This window comes from Tachyglossus aculeatus, chromosome X1 (assembly GCF_015852505.1).
Source record: "Tachyglossus aculeatus isolate mTacAcu1 chromosome X1, mTacAcu1.pri, whole genome shotgun sequence".
Classification (NCBI taxonomy): Eukaryota; Metazoa; Chordata; class Mammalia; order Monotremata; family Tachyglossidae; genus Tachyglossus; species Tachyglossus aculeatus.
In genome coordinates this window covers 114,595,593-114,610,121 of record NC_052101.1, presented here as the reverse complement: position 1 = coordinate 114,610,121, position 14,529 = coordinate 114,595,593, and the positions used below count along the sequence as shown (strand labels likewise).

At 52.1% G+C, this 14,529-nt stretch overlaps 1 protein-coding gene across 16 annotated transcripts in view; it reads right to left on the bottom strand.

Annotated features, from left to right (window-relative positions):
- PTPRS (protein tyrosine phosphatase receptor type S) overlaps positions 1–8,771 on the bottom strand; it is a 95,857-nt gene extending 87,086 nt beyond the window's left edge. For all 16 annotated transcript variants that reach the window (XM_038740621.1, XM_038740625.1, XM_038740623.1 and 13 more), the window contains exon 1: positions 8,450–8,771. The gene's annotated coding sequence lies outside the window, so the exon portion shown is untranslated. The remainder of the gene's footprint in view (positions 1–8,449) is intronic.
- Between the last annotated feature and the right edge of the window lie 5,758 nt (positions 8,772–14,529).

The window sequence follows — 14,529 nt, the reverse complement described above, 5'->3', positions numbered from 1 at the left end:
ACAGCGCTTTGCACAGAATAAGCACTTAACAAATGCCATCATTATTATTTCCTGTGAATATCTGGGTGACATTAAGACTAGGGCTGTAGGGAAAGCAGGTGCTGGAGTGGCCTGGGGGCCCCTAATTGGTCCAGAGCAGCCTCGGCTCCCCCCACCACATACTCTATCATGCTTCACATTTCCCTGCCTTGGACCCAATCAGGAGCAGATTTCTCAACCCTGCGGAGAGATGCTCTCTGGGGTTCTCACTCCACAGGCGCATGGTTGAGACCAGTTGGGAAGCAGCGTGGCAAATGGAAGGAGCCTGGGTCTGGGAGTCTGAAGGCCTGGGTCCTAATCCTGGCTCTACCACCTGCCTGCTGTGTGACCTAGGGCAAGTCACTTCACTTCTCTGTGCCTCAGTTACCTCATCTGTAAAATGAGGATTAAATCCTACTCAGACTGTGAGCCCCATGTGGGACAGGGATTTGGTCCAACCTGATTGACCTGTATCTACCCCAGCACTTAAAACAGTGCTTGGCACATAGTAAGCTCTTAACAAGTACCATATGATAATAATAATGATAAAAATAATAATATTCTCCTGCTTCAGGATCACACAGACTACCCCCTGCCCCTCCACCACCCCTCCCAACTGCCAAACATGAGGGAGTCACGACTGATGCAAGTCCCAGTGATAGCACCTGCACAGTTGCCATATCCCCACCCCCCTCAGAAATCCCAGTGCAAAGCTACCTCCTCCAGAGAGCAGTTTCCCTGGTTTCACCCCCACTGATCCAATCTAGGATCCCCTCCATTCCACCCTGGGGCCGAATTTTCCACCAGAGGAGACAGGTGGCATGGCTGGGGAAGGGGACGGGGGCGGAAGAGTCGGGGGCTGCGGGGGGAGGGAGGGATGGAAGGGAATACCTCATGAGAAGAGAGGGAGAGGTGGAGCCTGAAGCTATGTTACTGAAGTCTTGCAGGGCCCCGGCCACAGCAAACAGCTCTCCGCAGGGTGGCGAGGGGGCGAGAGGATCTACCAGGATCCCAGAGGAGGACCCCATCCCTTCCCCACTCCACCCTGCACTTCCCAGTGGGGGTACTGTAGGCGAAGTCATGGACAGACCCAAATCTGAGAACCAAATCGACTCTTATGGGGACAAAGCAAACCTGATCGGTCCTCCAGACTGTAAGCTCCTAGTGGGCAGGGATCGAGTCTCTGTTATATTGATCTGTCCCAAGCATTGACTGATTTATTTAACGGTCTTCAGCCCTAAAGGGGGTGTGGAGTGGCTGAAAGTCCTTTCATTTATTGGTTCCCACTGCTTTTGTCCTTTCCCAGACCCCAGCAATAGCAGAGCCTGTGTTGACTTGGAGGGGAGGGGGTCTGGATATGGAACCTAAGGTTGGTCATATTTCCCAGATCCGTCCCCCGGTGCATGTGTCTGTTTATTGTGGTGGTGTACTCTCCCAAGCGCATAGTACAGTGCTCTGTCTCTCCCCGCTTCAGTCTATACTTCACTCTACTGACCGAATTATCTTTGTACAGAAACGCTCTGGGCATGTCACTCCCCTCCTCAAAAATCTCCAGTGGTTGCCTATCAACCTTCGAATCAAGCAAAAACTCCTCACTCTCGGCTTCAAAGCTCTCCATCACCATGCCGCCATCCTACCTCACCTCCCTTCTCTCCTTCTACAGCCCAGCCCGCACCCTCCGCTCCTCTGCCCCTTACCTCCTCACTGTGCCTCGTTCTCGCCTGTCCCGCCGTCGACCTCTGGCCCATGTCCTACCTCTGGCCTGGAATGCCCTCCCTCCACACATCTGCCAAACTAGCTCTCTTCCTCCCTTCAAAGCCCTACTGAGAGCTCACCTCCTCCAGGAGGCCTTCCCAGACTGAGCCTCCCTTTCCTCCTCCTCTTCCCATCGCTCCCTCTCCCTCCGCCCTTCCTCCTTCCCCTCACCATAGCACTTGTGTATATTTGTACATATTTATTACTCTATTTTATTAATGATAATAATAATAATGGCATTTGTTAAGTGCTTACTATGTGCGAAGCATTGTTCTAAGCGCTGGGGGGATACAAGGTGATCAGGTTGTCCGACATGGGGCTCACAGTCTTAATCCTCATTTTACAGATGAGGGAACTGAGGCACAGAGAAGTAAAGTGACTTGCCCAAAGTCACACAGCTGAGTTGGGATTAGAACCCATGACCTCTGGATCCCAAGCCCGTGCTCTTTCCATTGAGCCACACTGCTTCTCTGCTACATAATGATGTGTACGTAGCTATAATTCTACTTATTCTGTTGGTACTGACACCTGTCTGCTTCTTTGTTTGTTTTTTTTGTCTGTCTCCCCCTTCTAGACTGTGAGCCCGTTGTTGGGTAGGGACCACCACTATATGTTGCCCATTTGTACTTCCCAAGCGCTCAATAAATACGATTGAATGAATGAATACAGTAAGCGCTCAATACGACTGAATGAATGAATTTGCAGAAGGTGCAGACCCATCGGGACCTGGCTCCCCATGATGAACAGCTCCCGCCCCGCAATCTGAGCAGAGTTTGCACTTCTAGAGAACCCGCTGAGGCCCGCTCTGCAAAGTCAAACAGGTTATTATCATTATCACTATGGTATTTGTTAAGCACTTACTATCTGTCGACCACTGTTCTACGCACTAGGATAGATACAAGTTAATCAGATCGGATGCTTCCTGTCCCACCTAGGGCTCACAGTCTAAGCAAGAGGGAGAACCGCACATTTCTCTGATTCCCAGGCTTGTGCTCTTTCCACTAGGCCATGCTGCTGCCCTCACCCTCCCCAAGTCCCACCCACCTGACTGGTGAGAGGGATGGGTGTCAACACTTACTCTGCCCAGCACTACATTCAGTACTGAGACGGAGGTAAAGAAAATCAGAGGACCTGGGTTCTAATCCGGGCTCCACCAATTGCCTGCTGTGTGATCTTGGGCAAGTCACTTAACTTTTCCGTGCCTCAGTTACCTCGCCTGTAAAATAGGGACTGAATTGTTCTCCCTCCGACTTAGACTCTGGGAGCCCTGTGGGACAGGAACTGTGTCCAACTTGATTATCCTGTGTCTACCCCAGTGCTTAGTGCAGTGCTTGACACAAAGTGAACGCTTAACAAATACCATTTAAAAAAAAATCACGTTGGACCCAGTCCCTGTCCCTCCCAGTCTGAGAACAGATATTTCTTCACCACGGCACTGATTGGTCCAAGATCGACTGTGGAAACATTTACTATTTCGGTGTGAGGGGAGACCATCTCTCTCCTCTCTCTGTGCTCCTATTCATCCAGAGCCTAAGCCCTGCCTTTCCCCAACCCCCACCCTGTCCCACAGAGGGTCCTATCCCACCTACTGCCCTGGCTCTGGCCATCATCTCCGTGAGTCCTAGGGCTGGGGGAGAGGGGTATAAGAGTGATCCGTCTCCATCGCCTCAACCTTGGATGGACTGTCCCCAGATCCAGCGCTTAGTACAGTTCTTGGCACATAGTAGCGCTTAACAAATGCCATAATTATCTTTATTATTATTATTATTATTTACGCTGGACATCCGGAGACAGCTTCATTGAGACCAGCACAGGGCCAGGAACCAGGGACATTTCCCTGCTCGATGAGGGTTCCAAAGAGTCGGAGTCGGGGCGGGGGGTGTGTGTACGACCCAAGGCAAGAGTCTTGGGGCCGTGGGGGTCTGTATCCTGGCCCTTACTGGGGTCTAATCTATTTTTGGCCCCTGCAGAGATGGCGTAGGGTGAGGGGAGGGGGTGACCAACATGGTAGAGTTCCAGAATAATGAAAACATTCCCCATCCCGGGAGTCAGGGAAGAGAAGTCCACAGCAGTTATGTACATAGCAGTAATGAATTTATTGATTTATTTTCATGTCTGTCTACCCCTCTAGATTGTACACTCCTTGTGGGCAGGAAACATCTCTACCAACTCTTGTATTTTACTCTCCCAAGCACTTAGTCCAGTGCTCTATGCAGAGTAAGCACTCAATAAGTACGATTGATTGATTGATTGGGAGAAAAAGACAACAGCGAGAGGGATGGGGGCTGGGCGGGAACTGGCCACAGTCCAGCATCTCTGCAAAGGAGATGGCCAAGTTGGTCCTGCCAGACCTCGTTGTCAGCAGATCCCGCCAATCTGACCCCACTCAATCAATCAATGGTATCCCTAAAATGGGATTCAAGGATCGGGGCAGTTCATCCTGGGCTTCTTCCTCTGCAGCTAAGGGGGCCGATGGAGGGACACTGCTCCATTCACTCCATGCCCCAGCCCCTGCCCAGAGCAGACCAAACCAGTGGGTGGTGAGGCTGTGGGGGGCTGATGAGTTTTGGAAGCGGGGGTGAGAGGTGGGGAGGGGATTATTCCCTGACCCTTGTTGCTGATCAAGCCCTGCAGCAGGGCTTAATCTCGAACCTGCAGGTTGGGGTTCTGAATTTAGCCTGAAACGCGCAGTTCTCCCTAAGCGTCATAACCCCACCCTCTCCTTTTGCCCGGATGGAACTTTTCCATTCACTCTGATTGACAGTGTAAAATGGGCCCCTGCTCTCAACAAAACCATTCAACTTTCTTAATCACCTCCCAACCATGTTCACTTTACACATATCCACACTTTCAATCTCAGCCCACTCCCACACAAAAGCAAGGAAAGACACACACACACACAAACACACATTCACACCCACTCTCACACATAGACCCACACAATCATGCAGGTACAATCACTCCAACAGTCACACACAGACGCATGAATATATGTGCTGACACCCTCACTTGCAGACCCATGGGACACCCCCCACACATAATCCCAAGCACTTAGTACAGCTCAAGCATTTAGTACAGTGCTCTGCATACAGTAAGCGCACAACAAATACGACTGAATGAATCACACCAGTCAGACCAGCCTACTAACCCACATTCACACACAAACACCCACACGATATGCCTAAACCCCCGTTTGCCTGCATACGCCCACACATGCATTCAGCTCTGCCAGAACCTTGCAGCAGGGCACAACTGTAAATTAATCAATGGCATTTACTGGGTACCAAGTACTGTAATAGCAGCTTGGCACAGAGCAATAGAGTAGACTTGATAGACTCATTCCCTGCTCTACAAGGGAGTCACTTAGCGGGAGGGAGGTTGGAGGGCTGAGGGGACAGGGAGTGGTAGAGGAGGGCACGGAGAGGATGGGGAGCGGAGGGGATGGGGAAGGAAGACAAAAATAGTGGATGAGGCAGGTAAAAGAGAGGGCCAGAGGTTTACCAGGTCTCCAATCTTCCCCTGCAGGGGCTGGCCAGACATTTGGACACTCCAGCGCCCTAACCCAGAACCACCAGACACAGAAGAGTTGTGCAAAATGGGATTCCAGCTCCAGTGTCCTGACATCTGACCTCAGCAGGCCACAGCAATCAAACATTGCCCTTGAGACAGAATTCCCCACTTGGGGGGAAAGCCGAGCGGGGGTGCGTGTACATGTGTGTGCGTGCCTATATGGGTCTCTGTACGCCTCTGGGTGTGTGGGGATCTGTTTCTGTGGGTGTTTGTGTCTCGGTATAAATGTCTATTTTGAATAGCTTTGTGATATACATAGATGTGCGATTGGGCCTATGGGTGTTGTGTGTCTGCTTTGGGTGTGGGTAAGAATCTGTGACTGAGTGTGTACTCTGTTTATGCAAAGATCTCTGGGCACGTAGCTCTGTGTGCCATCGTGCACTCTGTGCAAGTGCTTCTATGTGTGTGCCTGAATGTGTCGGTGAGGGTGTGTCTTTGAGTGTGTATGTCTGAATGATTGTTTCTGGGTGTGACTATGCATTAGTGTGTCTGCACGCATGTCTGATGCAACAGTGAGTCTATGCATACGTGTGCAGATGTGCACTTGTATACGAACAACTGTATAAGGGTGTGCACGTGTGGATAACTGTGTGTCTGTACATATGTGTGAGAGTGAACGAGGGAGATGGGGGCCCCAGAATCCGAGCTCTGTGACGGGAGTTCTGGAAGCTGGGGTGATGATGGCACCCCTTCTCCCCAGGCAAGGGTGTCCTCCCCAACCGCGTGTGTGTATCTTCGAGGTGTATGCATGTCTTTATCCGGGACTGTATGTGTCCAGCTGTGTGGCCGTGTAGCCGTGTATCCCCCTCCCGATGGGATGGGGTGGGGAGGGGTGGGGGCCTAGGCTGGTTGTTCCCCCGAAGCGAAGGGGACTAGTCGCCGGCACCGGATTACTTGGGCCGTCCCCCTCACCCCTTCTCCTGCCAAACTGCACTGTCATCCGCCCCCCTCCCCCGATCCGATCCGATGGTGGAGAGGGGGTAACAATGGAGGCGGAGCCGGAGATGCGAGGACCGCTGCCTTCTAGCGGGAAGGCCGACACCTACCTACTCTGGGGATGACGTCACCTGGGCCGGACTCGGGGGGCTCGCGGGCAGGGGCGGGGCCCAGCCCCTCCCTCTCCCCCCGGAGCCGGGGCTGGGGCGGGGGGTGGGAAACCGGGCGGCTCTTCACACGGACAAGCGCATACTCACACGCACAAAGAAAGACATTCTCTACACAATGGGACACACTCACACCCAATGCCACACGCATTCACACTGACACCTACACTCCCTTACAGACACAGGCACACGGATCCCCGACTCCCCACATACACATGGAAAACCAAAGCACACAGAGACACATGTATGTACACGGAGGCACCTGCGGCCACATTCCCCATACACAGTCACTCATACCCACTGATGGGCATACAGACACACGCCTCTACATACATGTGTGAAGACATACCTCACACACATGGACTCACGAAACACGCGTACATACCCACGCCAAACACTCAGACCCTCATTCACTCCACACATATACCCCACGTCTATCCCTACTCCCGCAGCCCGGTCACACACAGTCACAATCTCAGCCGGTGGGGAGGAGGGCAGAAAAGGAGGGTGGTGGCAGTCGAACTGGCGGGGAGGGGGCCTTGAATCGGGGGTTCGATTGGGTCGGTTCATCTGAATGTCGTCACCCTGCAGCCGAGGGGACGGGAAGGGGAGTCCCGTATCCGCCCCCCTCGACCACTCGGAGCTAAGGGATGGAGTCGGGGGGGGGAGGGTCCCTGTCCCTATCAGTTGAGTCAAACAGCAGACCACCCGCCCTTGCTTTCAGGCCTCGATTGGACCAGCTGCCTCGCTACCCTTCTGCAAGGTGTCCAGAAAGGGGAGCTCCTTGGAACCCCCTCCGTTTCCTCCCTCTGATCCGTCTGCCAATCCCGAGGGAAGAATACTGGAGCCGCTCCCGCCCCAGGTGGCAGTGAACTAGCCAAAGCGACAGGGGCGCGCGGAAGAGAGGGTGCAGGTGGCCAGCGGGAGGGGGCGCCCCACTGCCTAGAGGGAGGGGTGTGGTGGAGCGGGTGGCGAGAGCCCTCTGCTGCTGGGAAGAGTCGGAGTGCCCACGGGCGCGGGTACGGGCCCCCTCGCTACCAACGGGAGGGTGAGACAGAGGGGGCAGGATGCGGGGTGAAGGGGTGTGGGGAGGGGGAGACGGCAGAAAGACATTCATTCATTCATTTTTATTGAGCGCTTACTAAGCACTGGACTAAGCGGTTGGGAAGTACAAATCCAGGCAACAGATAGAAGAGACGGGCAGAGCTCGGGAGAAGTAGGAACGAAGGGTAGGGCAAGGGATTCTGCTGGCGCCGCTCCAAGGAGCAGCATCCCTTGTCCTCCCCATCCTCTTCACTCCCCGGGCACGCCGCTCCCCGGTCCTTCCGCACAAAGCCCGGCGTCCCCCAGGTCCAGGCTGCAGCCTCCTCCTCCCCGGCGGGCCGCGATGCCCCATACCCGGGCGGGGCATCTCCCTGGTGCAACCGTGCCGCGCCCCCACCCCTTCCATCCCTCCCGGTGCAACCAACGGGGGGTTCTGGTGCATCCAGCCCCACGGCCGACAGAAACCCTCTCGCCCCCATCCGTCCCCCAACCGCATGCCGCCCGGTTCCAATGCCCCAGGCAGTGGGGTCGCATCCCCCCTCTTCACGGACAAAAGAGCGCTCCCCCCACCCTCCATCCCTTCTTGCAACATCCAGCTCTCATCTCCTGGGCAGAGCTGCCGGGAGCAGTCCGCTGGCAACGAGCCTTCCCGTCCCCCCTCCCCATCCTGGGTATTGTTCTCAGAGGTTCCTCCGTGCAGCGTCCGGGGAGCTCCGGCATCTCTGTGCACCCTCCCCCCACCCCCTCAGGAGCTCCATCCCACAATGTCCCCCGCGTGTACCGGTACATCTCTCCGGGGCTCCATCGCACAATGCCCCTAAGTGCACCGGTGCATCACGTCCCCCTGTGCAGCCCCCCCCGGCCCCCCGACCCACCATTGCATCTCCTCTCCCAGCACGCCCTCCCCCCCGCCATTCCCCCTACACCACCACCCCCGGGATTTTTTTTTTCTTTTTTACCTGGTGGCTGGTTGGACTGGGCTTCCCAGGTTCGTAGTCCCCTCACATCCTCGCAGCAGCAGCGGGAGGAAGAGGAGGGGGAGGAAGAAGAAGAGGAGGCGGCGGCGTTGTTGCATTTAATCCGGACCCGGACCCCGGCGCTCTTCCCCGCAGGCGAGCGACGGAGAAAGAACGTGGGGGAGAAGGGGGAAGAATCGAGGAGCCAGAGAGCAGCTCCGGCAGGAGGGTGCGCGTTGGCCCGGGGGTGGGTGGGGGCTCGTGCTGGCGGCGGGCAGGCGGCGCGAGGACAGACACTGCGGCTCGCGCTTCTCCCAGCAGCTCGAGCTCCCCACAGCCGGTGATGTCATTCCATTCCAAGAGCCGCCGCCGCCGCCGCCGCCGTCGTCGGCCAGGAGATGGGCGGGGGTGAAACGGGGTGGGGAGGAGGGGAGGGGAAAGGGGGCGGAGGGAGGGAGGAGCTGGGTTGCGCCTGCGTCACTACGCAAACCGATCCTGCCTTCAATGGGAACAGGCGCTCGCCCTCCCCCGTCACGCCCCCATACCGAGTCACGTGATGGGGCGGGCTTGGAGGCGCTTTAAAAGGCCCCGGAGCACGTGGCGGCCGAGGCTCAGGAGGAGAGGGGGACACGTGACCTGTGATGGGGGGCCCATCCGCCTCGCTTGAGGGGTCGGGCGTTTTTCAAGGGAAAATAGGATCGTGGTTAGTGGTTGTGGACCAGCTAGGTGAAAAGCAGTCTCCTCACCGTACCTCGTTCTCGCCTGTCCCGCCATCGACCCCCGACCCACGTCATCCCCCGGGCCTGGAATGCCCTCCCTCTGCCCATCCGCCAAGCTAGCTCTCTTCCTCCCTTCAAGGCCCTGCTGAGAGCTCATCTCCTCCAGGAGGCCTTCCCAGACTGAGCCCCTTCCTTCCTCTCCCCCTCTCCATCCCCCCCATCTTACCTCCTTCCCTTCCCCACAGCACCTGTATATATGTATATATGTTTGTACATATTTATTACTCTATTTATTTTACTTGTACATATCTATTCTATTTATTTTATTTTGTTAGTATGTTTGGTTTTGTTCTCTGTCTCCCCCTTTTAGACTGTGAGCCCACTGTTGGGTAGGGACTGTCTCTATATGTTGCCAATTTGTACTTCCCAAGCGCTTAGTACAGTGCTCTGCACATAGTAAGCGCTCAATAAATACGATTGATGATGATGAATTGAGAATCCCAGATATGGGGTCCTTATAATAATGGCATTTGTTAAGCGCTTACTATGTGCCAAGCACTGTTCTAAGCGCTGGGGGAGATACAAGTTTATCAGGTTGTCCCACGTGGGGCTCACAGTCTTAATCCCCATTTTACAGATGAAGGAACTGAGGCACAGAGAAGTGAAGTGACTTGCCTAAAGTCACAAAGCTGACAAGTGGCAGAGCAGGATTAGAACCCATGACCTCTGACTCCCAAGCCCGGGCTCTTTTCACCGAGCCACGCTGCTGCAGCCTACAGACGACTCATCTCCCACACCCATTGCTCACACTTTCCCCACCCACCTGAAACTCCCTTCCCTCTTTCAACGCCTCCTAAAAACCTACCTAGTTCATTCACCTACCCAGGCATGCTATTCATTTATTCATTCAATCGTATTTATTGAGCACTTACTATGTGCAGAGCACTGTACTAAGCGCTTGGGAAGTATAAGTTGGCAACATTTAGAGACAGTCCCTACCCAAAAGCGGGCTATCCCTGCAGCTACCTCAGCACTTATGAATTGAGCTATTTATTTGTTATTGAATTATTTATTCCCATGTGTCTACGGTTTATTTCTGTTCACTCACTCTTAGCTATAGGATATTCATCAATTCATGTCTCCCGTGTCCCCCAACAGACTGTGAGCTGCTTGAGGAAAGGGATCAGCATGAGAAGCAGCATGGTGCAGTGGATAGAGCACGGGCCTGGGAGTCTGAAGGTCGTGGGTTCTGATCCAGTCTCTGCCACTCGACTGCTGTGTGACATTGGGCAAGTCACTTTGCTTCCCTGGGCCTCAGTTACCTCACCTGTAAAATGGGGATTGAGATTGTGAGCCCCATGTGGGACAGTGACTGTATCCAACCTGATTTGTTTGTATCCACCCCACATAGTAAGCACTTAAACTTTTTGCCTGTTTATTTGTTTTGATGTCTGTCTTCCCCTTTCTAGACTGTGAGCCCATTGTGGGCAGGGATTGTCTCTATTCTTTGCTGAATTGTACTTTCCAACCACTTAGTACAGTGATCTGCACACAGTAAGCACTCAATAAATATGATAGAATGAATGAATTAATTAATCACACTTTATACTACCGTCCCCCCCACCCCCCCCCCAGGGCTCAGTAGAGTACCCTGCACAGAGTAGGCGGCCAATATGCTACTTGGAACACAGTAGAGCTCTGGTACAGTACTGTGCACACGTAGTAGACACTCAGTATTTTCTGGGGATGATGACACTGACATTGATACCCAATTGAGGGAAGGGTATTGACCTCTTTCTAGGATAGCCACACCCCATTCTTCATTTAAACTAGGAAAGAGGGCAGGCTGGAGGAAATCTGTGTCTTTGGGGCAGAGAACAGATGAGACTCTATATAGCATTTACAATTGATAGAGCACTGTCAAGGCAGGGGTAGAAAGCCGAATAAGACATACCTCCTGGCACTTTATAAACCCTGGTTCACCTGCTCCCGGAAGGTTGCGGGGAGGTCTGGTTGCTGCAATGTGGGCACAGAGGGCAGCCAGGGAGGTTAGGGTGATGAAGTAGCTTCCATACATAGAAAGGGATAGTACTCCAGTTTGGAAAGCCAAAGTTTGAACTGGAAGGCCTGCTTCAGCCTCCCCTCAGGTGGGAACAAAACTGCCATCCCCTCTTTAAATTGCGGATACCAGATACCTATATGCATGCAAAACTGCATGTGTAATTCTGGGAATGCCATGTGACGCAGTGATGCCCTGTGAAAATCTGCCCAATCAATTCTATTTCTTGAGTGCCTACTCTGTGCTGAGCACTGTGCTAAGTGCCTGGGAGGGTACATTAGACGTAATAGTCATGATTCCCTACCCTCAAGAAGCAGTGTGGCCTAATGGTAAGAGCACAGGCCTGGGAGTCCAAAGACTTGAGTTCCAATCCTGCTAGTTATGCGACCCCCACCCCAGCATCTCTCTCACTCAGCTCACATATCCAATCTATCACTAAATCCTGTCAGTTCAACCCTCACAACATCGCTAAAATCTGCCCTTTCCTCTCTTTGCAAACGGCTACCACGTTAATCCAAGCACTTATCCTATTCCACCATGATTACTATATCAGCCTCTTTGCTGACCTCCCTGCCTCCTGTCTTTCCCCTTTCCAGCCCATACTTCACTCTGCTGCCCGGATCATTTGTCTACAAAAATGTTCAGTGTATGTTTCCCCACTCTTCAAGAGTCTCCAGTGGTTGCCCACCCACCTCCACATCAAACAGACACTCCTTACCATCAGCAGCACTCGATCACCTTGCCTCCTCCTAACTCGCCTTGCTGTTTTCTTACTACAACCCAGTCTGCACACTTCATTCCTCTAATGCCAGCCTACTGACCGTACCTGGATCTCATCTATCTCTCCACTGACCTCTCATCACGTCCTGCCTCTGTCCTGGAAAGCCCACCCTCTTCATATCTGACAGACAACGTCTCTCCCCACCTTCAAAGCCGTATTGAAGACACATCTCCTCCCAGACACCTACCCTGACTAAGCCCTCATTTCGTTTTCTCCCAGTTCCTTCTGCGTTGCCCTGATTTGCTCCCTTCATTCACCTCCCCCCCAGCCCCACAGCACTTATGTATTTATCCATAAATTTATTTATATTAATGTCCATCTCCCCTTCAAGACTGTAAGCTCATTGTGGGCAGAGAGTGTGTCTACTATATTGTTACATTTTACTCACCCAAGCACTCAGTACAGTGCTCCGCACACAGTAAGCACTCAATAAATAGATTGATTGAATGATTAACTGACTCTGCTGCTGCTCTGCTGTGTGGCAAGGCAAGGCACTTAACTGGGTCTTTGTTTCTTCTTCTATAAAATGTGGAATAAATACCTGCTCTCCTTTCCCCTTAGACTGGGAGCCCCATGTAGGACAGGGGCTGTGTCAAATTTGATTATATTGTATCTACCCCAGTGCATGGCACATAGTAAGGGCTTACAAATGCCACTATGATTATTCCTGGCTCAGTCACTTACCTGCCGTGGGACCGTGGGCAAGTCACAACTCCCCTGGACAAATCTCTTGACTTCCCTGGGACTCAGTTTTTTCATCTGTAAAATGGGGATAAGATAGCTGTTTTTCTCTCCTCCTGAGATTGTAAGCCCCGTGTGGAACGGGAACCGTACTAATCTGCTTATCTTCTTTATACTGCAGCTCCTAGTACAGTGTTTGGTACATAGTAAGCGCTTAACAAATACCACAATTATTATTATTAATTATTATTATTAATTATTATTATTAGTAGTAATAATAATGATGGTATTTGTTAAGTGATTAACTATGTGCCAGGCACTGTACTAAGTGCTGGGGTTGATACAAGCAAATCGGGTTGGACACAGTCCCTGTCCCACTTGAGGCTCACAGTCTTAATCCCCATTTTACAGATGAAGTAACTGAGGCTGAGAGAAGTAAAGTCATTTGCCCAAGGTCACACAGCTATTATAAAGAAGTTTACAGATCAATACAGGAGGCAGGCACTAAAGTAAATTACAGACAGGAGGAAGTAATAAAGTAGATAAAACATGTACCTAAGTGATCTGGGGCATTGTGAGTATTTAACTGCATAAGAGGAGAAGAAATGCTGAACAGCCAGTAGGGGGAATATGAACTGGGGAGATTAGAAATCGAAAAAGAGGTTTAATTGGTGAAGGCCTCCTGGAGGAGTTGTTATTTGAAAAGGGCTTTGAAAATGGCGAGAGCTGTCATCTGTTGAATTTAGAGGGGAAGGCGTTCCAGGCAAGACAGGTGTTGAGCAAGAGGTCAGCGGTGGGAATGATGAGAACAAGGCACACTAAGTTAGGTTGACAAGAAAAAATGTGTGAGCTGGGGTGTAGTGGGAGAGGAGAGTGGAAAACTAGAGGGAGAGAGCTGATTGAGTGCCTTAAAACCAATGCTCAGCTTCATCGTGATGGAAAGAGGAATGGGTAATCATTGGAGATTTTTGAGAAGGGATTAGACAAGTGCAGAATGCCATTTTAGAAGAATGACCTGAGCAACAAAGTATTCATTCATTCATTCAATCATATTTATTGAGCGCTTACTGTGTGCAGAGCACTGTACTAAGCACTTGGAAAGTATGGATTTAAGAGGGGAGAGATTGGACGTCAGTGAGGAGGCTGTTGAAGTAGTCAAGCCGACTACTACCATGACCAGCCTGGTGACCATTTAGATGGAGAAAAAGGGGCAGGGCCGGGAAATTGTTGTTGTCTCATGCTGTCGAGTCGTGTCCGACCCATAGCAACGCCATAGACACATGTCTCCCAGAATGCCCCACTTCCATCTGCAATCGTTCTGGTAGCAGATCCATAGAGTTTTCTTGGTAAAAATACAGAAGTGGTTTACCACTGCCTCTTTCCACGCAGTAAAAGAGTCTCTGCCCTTGACTCTCTCCCATGCCGCTGCTGCCCAGCATAGGGGAGTTTTGACTTGTAGCAGATGGCCTTCCACTCACTAGCCACTGGCCAAGCTAGGAATGGAATGGGTGTGCCTCTGCTTGACTCTGCCTCCTGTAGTCGTGACTGGTAGAGTACTGGAAACTCCAGGTGTGACCCTGAAAGGGGTATCCAGGAAATACTGTGGAGGAAAACCCAACAGGAATTGGTGACAGACTGAATATGGAGGTTGAAAGAGAAGGAGGAATCAAGGATTGTGCCAAGGTTACCAGTTTGAAAGACAGGGAGGATTGTGGTGTTGTCTCCTGCAGGAGGCCTTCTTTGATTGATGTCTATCCTCTCACCTCATATCTCCTGACTACTGTTTCAGCACTTCTTCATCACCTAAGCACTTAACTACATATCTTTATACACCATTACTTCT